Consider the following 12,864-nt stretch of genomic DNA (forward strand, 5'->3'; position numbering starts at 1 on the left):
TATAATAATTTAGATAGTTTAAAAAGGTTTAATATTCAATTCAAGTTTATTTGTAGCGCTTTTCACGATACAAATCGTTGCAAAGGAGCTTTACAGGAAATTAAGTTTCTACAATATATTTAATAGTAGCTTATCAGTGGTGACTATCAGAAGACGTTTATTGTTCAAGACAAATGTAATATAATGGTGTTACATGATTGACAGACACATGTATTTGCTGTGGAACAGTTGTTGAGATGACAATGGCTTGTTTTGAGTGTGTGAAATACATAATTCATTGTAAGGTGGATTTATTGGCTGTTTCATACGTTTTGAATATGTCTTTGGATCCAGTCTATGAACTTGGCCACTCTGGTGTAAACTCCGGGAAGATTGGGTCTGCCACAGCCGGAACCCCAGCTCACAATGCCTGTCAGAAACCAGCGGCTGCCCGAGTGTGCTTGACAGGACAGAGGACCACCTGAGTCTCCCTGGAATCAAAAATTGGTTTTGTAAAAATCCAGAGAGACAGCTCACTTTCATCAACGATAAAGATTAGTTCTTTAATAATGCTCTGAAAGAGATACTAAGCTTATGTTCGGTTCATAAAGCAGGAACCAGTCCAATGCCTGTTATCTCCCCTCACCCGGCGGTAAAATTCAGTTAATGATGTAATCAACACTATTGACTATTAACACGATTAACAGCAATGATTATATGTTGCAATCAAACTTGTAGCAAAATTTGGTAGTTTATGTTGTTTCAGGGTTGGCATATATATTATATTATATTATATAGTATATAATATATATATATATATATATATATACTATATAATATAAGTTACTATATAATATAAGTTAACTTTTTGGTCTTTTATTTGGCAGGAATTATTGCTGAAAAAAGACTACAAGACGTTTATTGTTCAAGACAAATGTAATATAATGGTGTTACATGATTGACAGACACATGTATTTGCTGTGGAACAGTTGTTGAGATGACAATGGCTTGTTTTGAGTGTGTGAAATACATAATTCATTGTAAGGTGGATTTATTGGCTGTTTCATATGTTTTGAATATGTCTTTGGATCCAGTCTATGAACTTGGCCACTCTGGTGTAAACTCCGGGAAGATTGGGTCTGCCACAGCCGGAACCCCAGCTCACAATGCCTGTCAGAAACCAGCGGCTGCCCGAGTGTGCTTGACAGGACAGAGGACCACCTGAGTCTCCCTGGAATCAAAAATTGGTTTTGTAAAAATCCAGAGAGACAGCTCACTTTCATCAACGATAAAGATTAGTTCTTTAATAATGCTCTGAAAGAGATACTAAGCTTATGTTCGGTTCATAAAGCAGGAACCAGTCCAATGCCTGTTATCTCCCCTCACCCGGCAGGCATCCTGTTCTCCTGAGGGCACACCAGCACACTGCATGCGGGGTGACACAGCGCCATAGCTTCTCTTGCATTCACTCTGGCTTATAATGCTAACTTCTGCAATACAGTGGGTAGAACCATATCTGTATAAACAGAGGGAAATATGCCATTTATATGCCATATATTGTAAAAAGATTTACAAAAAAACATTTAAACAAGAAAAACTGACACTTTTTTTCTAGTTACACTATCGTTTAAAAGTTTGGGTTTTTAAATGTTAGTGAGATTTTTTTTTTCAAAGAAATTAGTAATTTTATTCAGCAAAGACAAATAAAAAATGACAGTAAAATAATTATAAAAATGTATAATTTTACAAAACAAATCTATTTAAAATAAACACTGTTCTTTTTAACTTTAATTGGCTAAGTAATTGTAAATAAGGCAATTATTGAATTGAATAAGTTATGGCTGTTGAAAACACAGGCACATAAATGACATTTTAAAATATATAGAAATAGAAAACCGTTACTTTAAATGGTAATAATATTTCACAATATTACTGTATTTTTGATCAAATAAATGCAGTCTTGTATGATATACTTCTTTCAAAAATATTTTTAAAATCTTACCAACCCCAAACCTTTGAAAGTTATTGTTACATCATTTGTCAGTGTTTTTGAGCTCTTTACCCTGTTCAGAACGGTAGCCCCAACCGGTGACCCAGCAGCGATGTCCCTCAGTGAAGGTCTGTGAAGGGGCTGGCGGGCAGATAGGCTGGATATATTGTTCCAGACTGCTGGGCCAGGTCTTCTTCAACTGCACAAGGGCGATGTCATAGTCAAAATTTCTCTCACTGTAGTATTCATGCACCACAATTCGAAGGATCTCGGCCACATGCTTGGCACTGCTCTGGTTTAGCATGCCCAGATGAGCCGTCCACATATGTGGATCTGCCAACCTAAAGTGTCAAAGATCACACATGCTCAAACTGCATTAAGACCAGCTCAATGAAAAAGGTATTAAACTTTGATACTCAGCAATTTATACTGTAGGTCTACCTGACATTCCTCACCTTTCTTTGCTGAAACAGTGCGCTGCTGAAATGAGCCACTCATCAGAAAGCACCGATGCTCCGCAATACAGCTGACCAGAAAAATGCATGCTGACCTGCCATGGCCACTCCCCCTCCACCGCATTGATCCCGCCCACAATACGCTGCTGTGTGGCGGCGCTGTCAGATACACGTTTTGAAGGGGTGGGATTGCCACAGGCTACAAATCATATGGAAACATGGAAACAAGCAGATTAAATACTTTGTGTTAGTGTACAAGCATCCGAAATGAATGACATGATATGTAACAATGTAAAATGTGTGCACACTACTAGTCAAAAGTATGAAATAATTATGATTTTTTTTTTATGTTTTTGAAAGAAGTCTCTTATGCGATTCATCAAAGAATTCTGAAATAAAGTAACATGATTTCCACAAAAATATTAAAGGGTTAGTTCACCCAAAAATGAAAATTAGCCCATGAAGTACTCATCCTCAAGACATCCTAGGTATATATTACTTTCTTATTTCAGACGAATCCAGTCGGAGTTATATTAAAAATTGTCTTTGATCTTCCAAGCTGTTTAATGGCAGTCAGTGGGTGTTGCAGTTCATCAGTCCAAAAGAAGTGAAATAAAGCACATCCATCCATAATAAAAAGTGCCTCACACGGCTCCGGGGGGGGTCATCAGCTGCTTCCGTGTACAATTGTGGGCGCAAGCTAGATTCAAGTGATTATGACGTTTTGAATATAGATATTTTTCTTTCGATTCGCTACAGGAGGCCTTTGTTCACCCCTCGGAGCCGTGTGAGACTTTTTATTACGAATGGATGCGCTTTATTTCACTTCTTTTGGTCTGATGCACTGCAACACCCGCTGGCTGCCATTAAACAGCGTGGAAGATCAAAGACAATTCAATTTTGAAATCGTTTTACTAAGCTATTTAAAATAACTGTTTTCTATTTGAATATATTTTAAAATTGAATTTATTGTGATTTCAAAGCAAAATTTTTAGCATCATTACTCCAGCCACACTATCCTTCAGAAATCATTCTGATTTCATGGGCTAATTTTCATTTTTGAAGTGAAGTGAAGTGAAGTGACATGTGGCCAAGTGTGGTGACCCATACTCGGAATTAGTGCTCTGCATTTATCCCATCCAAAGTGCACGTATTCATCAAAGAATCCTGAAAAAATTTACTGAACTGTTTGAAATATTGATGATAATAATAATAATAATAATAATTTAAAAAGGTTTCTTGAGCAGCATTCAAATAGAAAGCAGTTATTTAAAAAATATTAAGACTTATTTATAAAACATTAAAAATCTTACTGTTCAAAAACTGTTGACTGGTAGGTTATATAGATTACAGAAATGTTATATTGTAATGTTGACAACTGCTTTCAACATTGATAAGAAATAATATTTTACATGTAATAATATTTCACAATATTACTGTTTTTACTGTATTTTAATCAAATAAATTCAGCCTTGATAATCATAAGAGACTTCTTTCTAAAACATTAAAAAATCTTAATTATTCCAAACTTTTGACTAGAAGTGTATGTTTGTATGTGCATAAACTGCTCAGTCATGACAGGTGCATCTGATGAGCCAAAGCCATTAAAATCTGAGAGCTTTCAGGAAGAGAATGAACCATGATCAAAGCTCAGCTCGTCTCTTGTAACCTCCCTCTGATTCAACTCCAACAAACACACACACACACACACACACACACACACATTATCTAACACGGTTTCAAGTCAACCACACAAAAAGGTCAACAGATCATAATAATAGCAGCAATATCATCATGGGAACGTGAAGGCAATTTTGGGTTGAATGGTTAGCCAGTGGTCCTAAATGAACTTTTGGAGTCTCTTGGAAGCATGTGGAAATTGCCTTGATATGATCTCTCCGTGGCTACAATATGCAGTAATTTAATCCCCAGCCCATGTCACGCCACAACAGGGGTTCCAGGGAAAGATGCTGCGGGGCAACAGGGCCCAAGGCCCCCCGCCCCATCCCCCAGAACACCACCCATCCCTGGCCACCACTCACATGCCACGCTTACCATATATGTCTGTTTTTTATTTATTTATTAAAAATTTTTAATGTGTAGATGTGTATGTGTCCCAACTAGTTTGTGATGCATTAAAAAAGTGAAATGTGTAGTGCAGGCCAGGGACCAGACCCACACACACCTGTGTGTGTGTGTGTGTTTTATATATTCCTTGTTAAGCATTTAATACGTGTGTATGTATTACAGTTAATATGTGATGCATTAAAAAAAAAGTGAGGCATGCAAGGCAAAACCAGCCAAGGCAAGGGATCACAGAGAAAAAACAGATTACCATAGAAGAGAAAACATTATTTTGCTTGCAATTCTGATGATTTTGCTTGCATTTTTTGTTTTCTAAATGCATCTTCAATTTTACAGAATTAATTTTGATACGCAAAAAACAAAAAAAAACTTAAAACAGACATAAATGGTATTTAGTCTAGGACAAATCTTTTCTGTCTCTTTATATGTCTACAAACCAATTTGATGAGTGACGCACTGTTTCTGGACGTTATCAGAATAAAACTCACCACAGTCCTTCTCGTCACTGCGATCAAAGCATCACATTTTTCTTAAATATGCAGGCTCCATTGCCACATTGGTAACTGACTCCAGAACAGCTAGTCTCTGCATAGCCAACACATTAATCACTGTACATACAATTAACAAATCTCAAAGTTTGAATTTTTAAATAGTTCTCACGTTACCCTGAGTACAGTTGGTCTCATCTTTACCAGTGGAACAGTCCATCTCTCCATTACAGATGTATAATGGGTGCAAAGGGGATAAACCTCCACAGATTTTAGGAGGTTTAGCTGTTGGATAGAGATAACTGCTAATAAAATGGTGAATATTGACACAAATATTATTTTGATAGTTTTACTATTGTAGAACTACCGGGTTTACATGATTTTGTGGTTAACGTACAACAAAAAACCTCATCGCTTTCATCCTGACAGTCATAGACCGCACAGACCTGTGGAGCACAGGAAGTGACTCTCTGGACATGCTTGGAAAAAACAAACAAGACCAGAGTAAGAACATTTGGTGCCATGAGTCATTTTAGTGACATATAACATATTTTTCCTTTGCTCGTAAGTGAGAATGTACTACTAATGAAAAATAATATTTGAAATTGTTCTGCATTTCCTCTGTTTCGGCAGCATTGTTCTTACGCTGGCTGGTGTTGTAGCTGCTGTAATTGGCTCTGAAGGGTTGGTCAGCATACCGTGAGCTGCAGCGGAAAACTACTTCAGGGTTTTGTCCAGGAATACGGAAGATGGTTGAGTGGTCAATGTAATTGCCACAATATCTGTAAATCAATCGCAGTTATTTCTATATCAGCTCAAAATGTTTATAATCAGTCTATAACCTAAAAAATATGACTTACTGTCAACATTAAAGGAACAAGATCACCAAAAGAAACATCTGTCATTATTTACTCACCATAATGTTGTTTTCAAACCTGTTTGACCTTCTGTGGAACAAAAATTATGTTGTATGGACCATTTTTATGGGCCTTTTTTGGTGTTTGGTCAGTGTGAACTAATGTTGTATGGAAAAGAGATCTTTAAGAGATCTAATTTGAGGTTTTATAGAACAAAAAGTAAAATGGATGAGTAAATAACGACAGATTATTTTTTCTTGGGTGAACTATTCCTTTAAAAATATATGGTATTACTACAGTTATTATTTCACAAATGTACTCTAGCAAAAAAATCTAAATATAATTGACTCGGATATATCACTTACATTATCTCATTGACTTTCCACCAGCTGTGTTCACAGTTTTGCAAGTCTTTTAGTTTTAGCATGTAGTTCTGGAACCTGAGAGCCACACCAAGAGCAACGCTGGGCATCTGACACATTAACACCCAACAAAAAAATACCCGTCTGTCACATGGATGCTGTGGGTAATATCACTACTTATTAAAAAAGCTTTTTAATGGGTGCAGTACCTGAAACATCCAGGTGCAAGAGCACTGACGGGGCAACAGACTGGGGTAGAATGGACTGGTTATCACTCCAGCATCACCTGGGCCAGCGGGTAATGCAATCATATTCATACACTCTATATGGGAAAGACGAAAGGGCTTCAGGATCACAATCAGACATACAGATACTTTAGTCAAGAGACTCACTCTCTTCCATGAGAGCCTGGAAGAGTCCTCGGAAGATCTTGTTGCCTTGAGTGAGTCTGAAGGAGAGCAGCATGACATTGGAGGTGGAAACCAATGAGATCGGGGCTGACACTGATTCACAAAACCTTCAAAAAGAATGCATCAAAATGAAACTAATCATCTCAGTTTTTTTTGTCAATTATTTTGTCCTACATATATATATATAAAATTTTAAACTACAATTTTAAACCTCACCATAAGTATGTGTTAAAAATAGCAACTATTTTGAAATAAAAACATTTCAGGCAGATAAAAAAGCATTCTACTCACAAACCTGTACAGAATCATGCCTCTCATGGGAAGCAGAGCGTCATACACAGTGAGGGCATCATAGACGCAAGCACTAGGGTCAATGAGCAAGCTCTTCACAGTGAGTTGGATGACAGAGCCTGGAGTACTTGTCAGTTTGATGTAGCAGCTCAAGCTTCCCCATGAGGAGAACACATTGAGGGGAACACTCACATCAGAAACACCTGCGTACAGCTTATCCACACACTGAGAGCCTGGACACAGAGAAATGATTACAGCACCCATCATACACAAAATTGCAATAATACAGTACATGGTTCTGTTAATGATGATAGACATTCAAAAAGTCTTTGCTTTTGCAGGGTTGGGAAAGATTTAGATTTTAAGAATCGAAATTTAAGAAGTGTGAATTTGAATTTAATTGGTACACAGGATGTTGCATTGGAATTAATAAGCTTTTTTTTTTTTTTTTTACAACAATACACATTTTGAGACAAAACATAATAAATACAATATTAATAAACATATATTTCCTTTAATGGATACTTTAATGAATACTAATGTTTTTCCCACCATGGTCCATTAAATGAAAATGAACATTACATTTTAGTCGTTTACATTGTTACAAAACATTTTCTATTTAAAAAAAATGCTGTTCTTTTGAACATTCTGGTTATCAGAGTATCTTGAAAAAAAACCCCCAAAACATTCAAGAGCACAACTGATTTCAACATTGTTAATAATCAGCATATTAGAATGATTTCTGAAGGATCATGTGTGTTACGGGAACGACGAGACGAGAGGCGTGCGGATCCATATGCAAGGCTTTTATTACAAAGGCGTGGTCAAGAAACAGGCAAGGGTCAGATAACACAGGTACATCACAGGCAAGGCAAGGAATATTCCTAGGGCTAGCGTGGGTCTACGATCGGCGAACAATATCCAGAGGGCTTGACAAAGTGGGGTAATCCAATAACACGAGCAATAGTCCAGGCGAGGTGCAAACACAGTCCGAAACAGCAAGGCAAAGGGTTAATCCAAGATGCACAGGCAGAAGATCAGGAAACAGACAACAAGGCATTACGCAGAGACTAGACTAAACTAGAACTAGAACTAGAAACTAGGACAGGGAACTTGGAATGGCTCCGTAATGCAGCTATCGCTAGATGAGGGATATATGCTAAACAATACTCGGCAGTGAGGAAGAGGAAGTCCATGGCTTATGTAGGGAGTTTGATTGGTTGCAGCTGTGTGTGTAATCAGTGCAATGGATGATGGGAAATGTAGTCCTGGGTGACATGCAACAGTTTGTGTAGTGTGAGAGTCAATGTAACTGGAAGGCAACATCTGGTGGTGAGCAGATGGAAAACCACGGACCATATTCGTGACAATGTGACACTGAATACTGGAGTAATGGCTGTTGAAAATTCAGCTTTGCATCTCAGGAATAAATTACATTTTAAAATATGTTAAAATAGAAAGAGACATTTTGTAATAATATTTCACAATATTACTGATTTTGGCATAATAGGCCTCTTTCAAAAACATTTAAAAATCCTGACCAACTCAAAAACTTTTCAACAGTAGTGAACATTAACATTTTTTAATTCAAATTGCAATTTTGCATTCTTTTTGCTACCTTAAATGTAAATTTAAGTAAAGTTCTGGAATAAACTGGAATTTAATAAGCAGTTCTGAATTGCACACAACCCTGTATTCTTTTATGTTCTTATCTGTTTTGACTGACTCACCCACAGCGGTTGATGTGTAATCTGAGTGTAAAGCAACTGAGAAGACAAGAAAACAGAAATTGAGAATGAAAATATTTTTGAAGCTGAAATTATTACAAAAAAAAGTGTACAAGGAATATGTGCACAAAATGTAACATTATGTAAAGTAGGTTAACAGAGACAGGTATTACCATTAACAAGAATGGAGTCAATGTCCACAGGAAGGCCCTGTAGGAAGCCCACTGAAGACCTGTTCTTTAGACTCATGTGCACAGAGTCTTTGAGGATGGCACTCACACAGTCCTCACACACTGATGGAGTCTTCAGGCGTGGCACCACGAAGATCATCCAGAAATGCACCAGTACACCACCTTGATTGTTATTACTGATGACAGAGAGGTCACGGATTACAGTTAACAGTAACGAAGTGAGATCTCAAGTAATATTTACTGAAATCATATTTGAATATTACTGAAAATAGTGACTTCATGTTGACTTGAAATGTGAACTTCTAAATTAAAAATGTCAAAATAGTCAATTAAGTAGTGCAGACTTTCAATGGTTAATTCAATGACATCATAAACCTTCCAAATCCTACTAGCAGAGTAATACTGGAGTGACTGTACCTCAGATCAGAGATGACGGTTTGTTTGTTAAAATATACTTTAATGTAATTTCTCCTGAAACCTGTATGTCATGTATTTTAATATGATGGATGGTAATGATGAATTTGCAATCTAATGCATTTAAAATATATTAACTTTAAATGATTATCAGTAATAATAAATATGATTATAATTATTTATGACAAACATTTAAAATTATAATCCAGTCTACATCAGAATAAGTGTACTTATTTAAAGCATGACAAATGATTATTAATGCATAATGATTTATAATGTACTTTAAATGAAAACCCTTAATTTGACATTACAACATGCACTTTTTAAAAGTGTACTTAAGTTACACTTACTTTGTACTTTCTTTAAATACACTTAAGTGGCCTTTGATTTCTTTAATATTACATTATCAAGTAGTTTTAAAAAAAATATACTTTTAAGATTTAAAGTACACTGTAAGTGCACATTCAGTACCATTAAGCACACTTCTTTTTCACAAAGGTATGTACAGTATGTGTGTGTTTGTGTTTAGCTTACATATAAAAACCCACAGAAGTGACCACATTATCACCACAATGACAAACACCACTACTGTGATGAGGATGGCCAGATTCTGTAGATTCAATATTGTGTTTTTCTTCTTTAGCTTTTTTGGTTTTCTTCTGCGTCTGTTGTATCTTCTGCATAGTTTATTAAGAGTTGCATCCACCGTAGCCACTTCCACGGACACATCAGCTACCTGAAACCACAGGTATGTACAGTGGGTACGGAAAGTATTCAGACCCCCTTAAATTTTTCACTCTTTGTTATATTGCAGCCATTTGCTAAAATCATTTAAGTTAATTTTTTTTCCTCATTAATGTACACACAGCACCTCTGATCTGATGTAACGAACACACACTCGCACAAAAAAAGCCATCCGCTGTTAATGGAGAATCAAAAGTGTGATGACCTGGATTACAGTGATTTGCAAGAATACTGTCATGACTTTCTGATAATTTTATTACACAATATTAGAGTCATAAAGATATCATAAACATAATGGCACCAAAGGCTGATGTCATTTCAGGACATCTTACATTTCTTGGGTAAGACATCTATGTCTCACATTTTAAATGGCTCAAAAGGAAAATGAGTGGGAAATTTAGTTTTGGATTTAACAATCAAAAGCCTTTGAGCGGAAAAAGGAGAGGTACATGGAGCTGGCTGCTGCGTGCTCCCAAGCCGGGTGGAGGGCTCTTACCTTCCCAGTAGAAATCGGCTGCAGAGGCTACATCGGAGCATCTACCCAGCGGCTCTTGAAGTCTCTGGGCACCACCGGCCGTGAATAAAAGAGAGCACTCAAAAATCTGGCAGAGGAGGCAGAAAGAGGGAGTTCTTGGCTGTGACTCCGTAGAAGGGACAGAACATGGGGCAAACAGGGATCCTAGGACCAGCTGCAGGGGGTGGCAGGGAGACGTCCCTGTCGCTGCTCCACCACCCTGAGATGTTCAGAGATTAAAGAGGCGAAACATCAGTGAAGGGTGGCTCCCGGCTGATGACTCCGCAGCTGGCCCAACGGCACCGGCGGAGGTGCTTCTGGCAGTGATGCCTAGCAGGTAGGCATACCTGGCTGTGCTGATGGCAAGGTGTGTGTTGTGGTCTTATCACAAACAGATATTATTGCAATGAGCGGTTAGTGTTACATGGTAACAGTAATTCTGAGAGAGATCCAACTGGGTTACAAAATCCACCTCACTCTGAGCTCACAATGACCTAATGGGCAACTGCCTCAGTCATTTCCCCCACAATAAATTATACAATCAATTACCACAATCTCTATCTATCCAGCCTGACAGACGCACTTAGGCCAGGGCTTTCTTGAATATAATATGAACATATATTTTATGTCTACACTATTGTCATTACATGGACACGGTCAGGCCCATAACCACCCTAGACATGGGGTCATCCACTGGTGTCAACATGAACATTGTTTTAAAATACAATCAAGTTATCCCATACTCAAATTTAAAGTTCACCATAACTTACAAAAGAGTATGGTACTGTATTTTTTTTTTACTATCATGGTAGCGCCACGTGGTATTCTTTGCAATACGCTAATAAACCTGATAAATACCAAAGTACTGTGGTATTACCGATTGATTTACTGGATATCACTTTTTAAGTAAATGTTACTAGACTTAAACAAACATTTCCGAGTAAGTTAGAGTGAAACCAAAGGACAAGACTCTATAGTTTGCATTGGTCTGTTCACTTGTTGTGTTTTACGACCATCACCTAAGTCTTGCGTCCATTGTGGTTGTCCAGTCATACATTATTCACACGATGTCATCTCATCTCGTTCGCTGTATTTAATTTACGAGATAACATGGGTTAAAATTCTTTCCGCGGAAGATTTAGCTTTTATTTTTCGGACGACCACAAATTATGTTTTATTTTGTCATAAAATAAATTATTTCGTTTAAATTATTTAATTTAGTCGAAACCACTGATCTATATAGCCTATATTATACAGTAGTCAACATTTGAAGTGGATCAAAGTTCATCAAAGTTGTCCTAAGACAAGAATGCATTTTGGTTTTAGGTTTTAGGACAACTTTGATGAAAGGTTTTGATCCACTTCAAATGTTGACTACTGTAGATCAGTGGTCGAAACACCAACATGTGTAGGAACATAGGGACCGTCTACGAAGTATAAACGTTAAAGGTAGAAAAACGTGTAATGGCTCTGTCACAACTAATTAAAGAAGAGCAAAGTATAGATGTACACACATACACACAAACATTTACGTTTCACGCATTTTGGCGCACACTCCAATTTCCTTTGTGTAAATTATTTGTGTACACTTTCGATGACAGAGACGTTGGACATTTTTATCTTAGAACCCACTTTGCAGACGGTCCCTATTTTTCGCCTACTAGTTATGGTAAGAACATATTCACATTTCACACTGCAATTCTGCAATTGTTTTTATTTTAAAAAGATAGTAGTGATATGAGATGATATTGATAGTTAGATAAACCAAACTTTATGCAATTATGTACTCTATCCAAATCGTTAAGCATCAAATTAAGTTTTTCAAGTCTACTATCTGACAAATGTCAAACAAAGGTCAAGCCTGTAACTTCATTGCCGCCTCTAAATTCATAATCTCAACAGAGTAGTGATGGGAAGTCCGGTTCTTTTCCGCGAACCGGTTCTTTCGGACAGTTCGTTTCAATGAACCGGTTAAAAAAAAACGGTTCATCGGTTCTTTTACGCCCTAACGTATTGACGTCATTCGCGATGACGTAATGATATCAAGTCTATCGTCCTTACTGGAGACGCGAACCGTTTCAAACGATTCAGTCCGATTTGGTGAACTGGTTCAACCGGTTCACTAAGAAGAACCGGTTAAATCGAACGATTCGTTCGCGAACCGGACATCACTACAACGGAGGTCAAAATGTTTTACCCCTCACAGAAACGGCCATAGTGACTGCAGTTTACGACAAAATAGCGTAGTTACTGTTATTACAATAAAAATATAACTTAAAAATATCAACGTACAAGCAAAAAACAAGATATAATATATGTATACACTTCTTTATTTGAAGGACATCCCACAATATTTT

The 12,864-nt window shown here is 37.1% G+C and overlaps 1 pseudogene; it reads right to left on the bottom strand.

Moving 5' to 3' along the window:
• Positions 1–1,042: 1,042 nt before the first annotated feature.
• On the bottom strand, positions 1,043–8,974 carry LOC107716379 (transmembrane protease serine 7-like; annotated as a pseudogene).
• Positions 8,975–12,864: the final 3,890 nt, after the last annotated feature.

Source organism: Sinocyclocheilus rhinocerous, unplaced genomic scaffold (genome assembly GCF_001515625.1).
Source record: "Sinocyclocheilus rhinocerous isolate Xijiao unplaced genomic scaffold, SAMN03320098_v1.1 scaffold360, whole genome shotgun sequence".
NCBI classification, from domain to species: Eukaryota; Metazoa; Chordata; class Actinopteri; order Cypriniformes; family Cyprinidae; genus Sinocyclocheilus; species Sinocyclocheilus rhinocerous.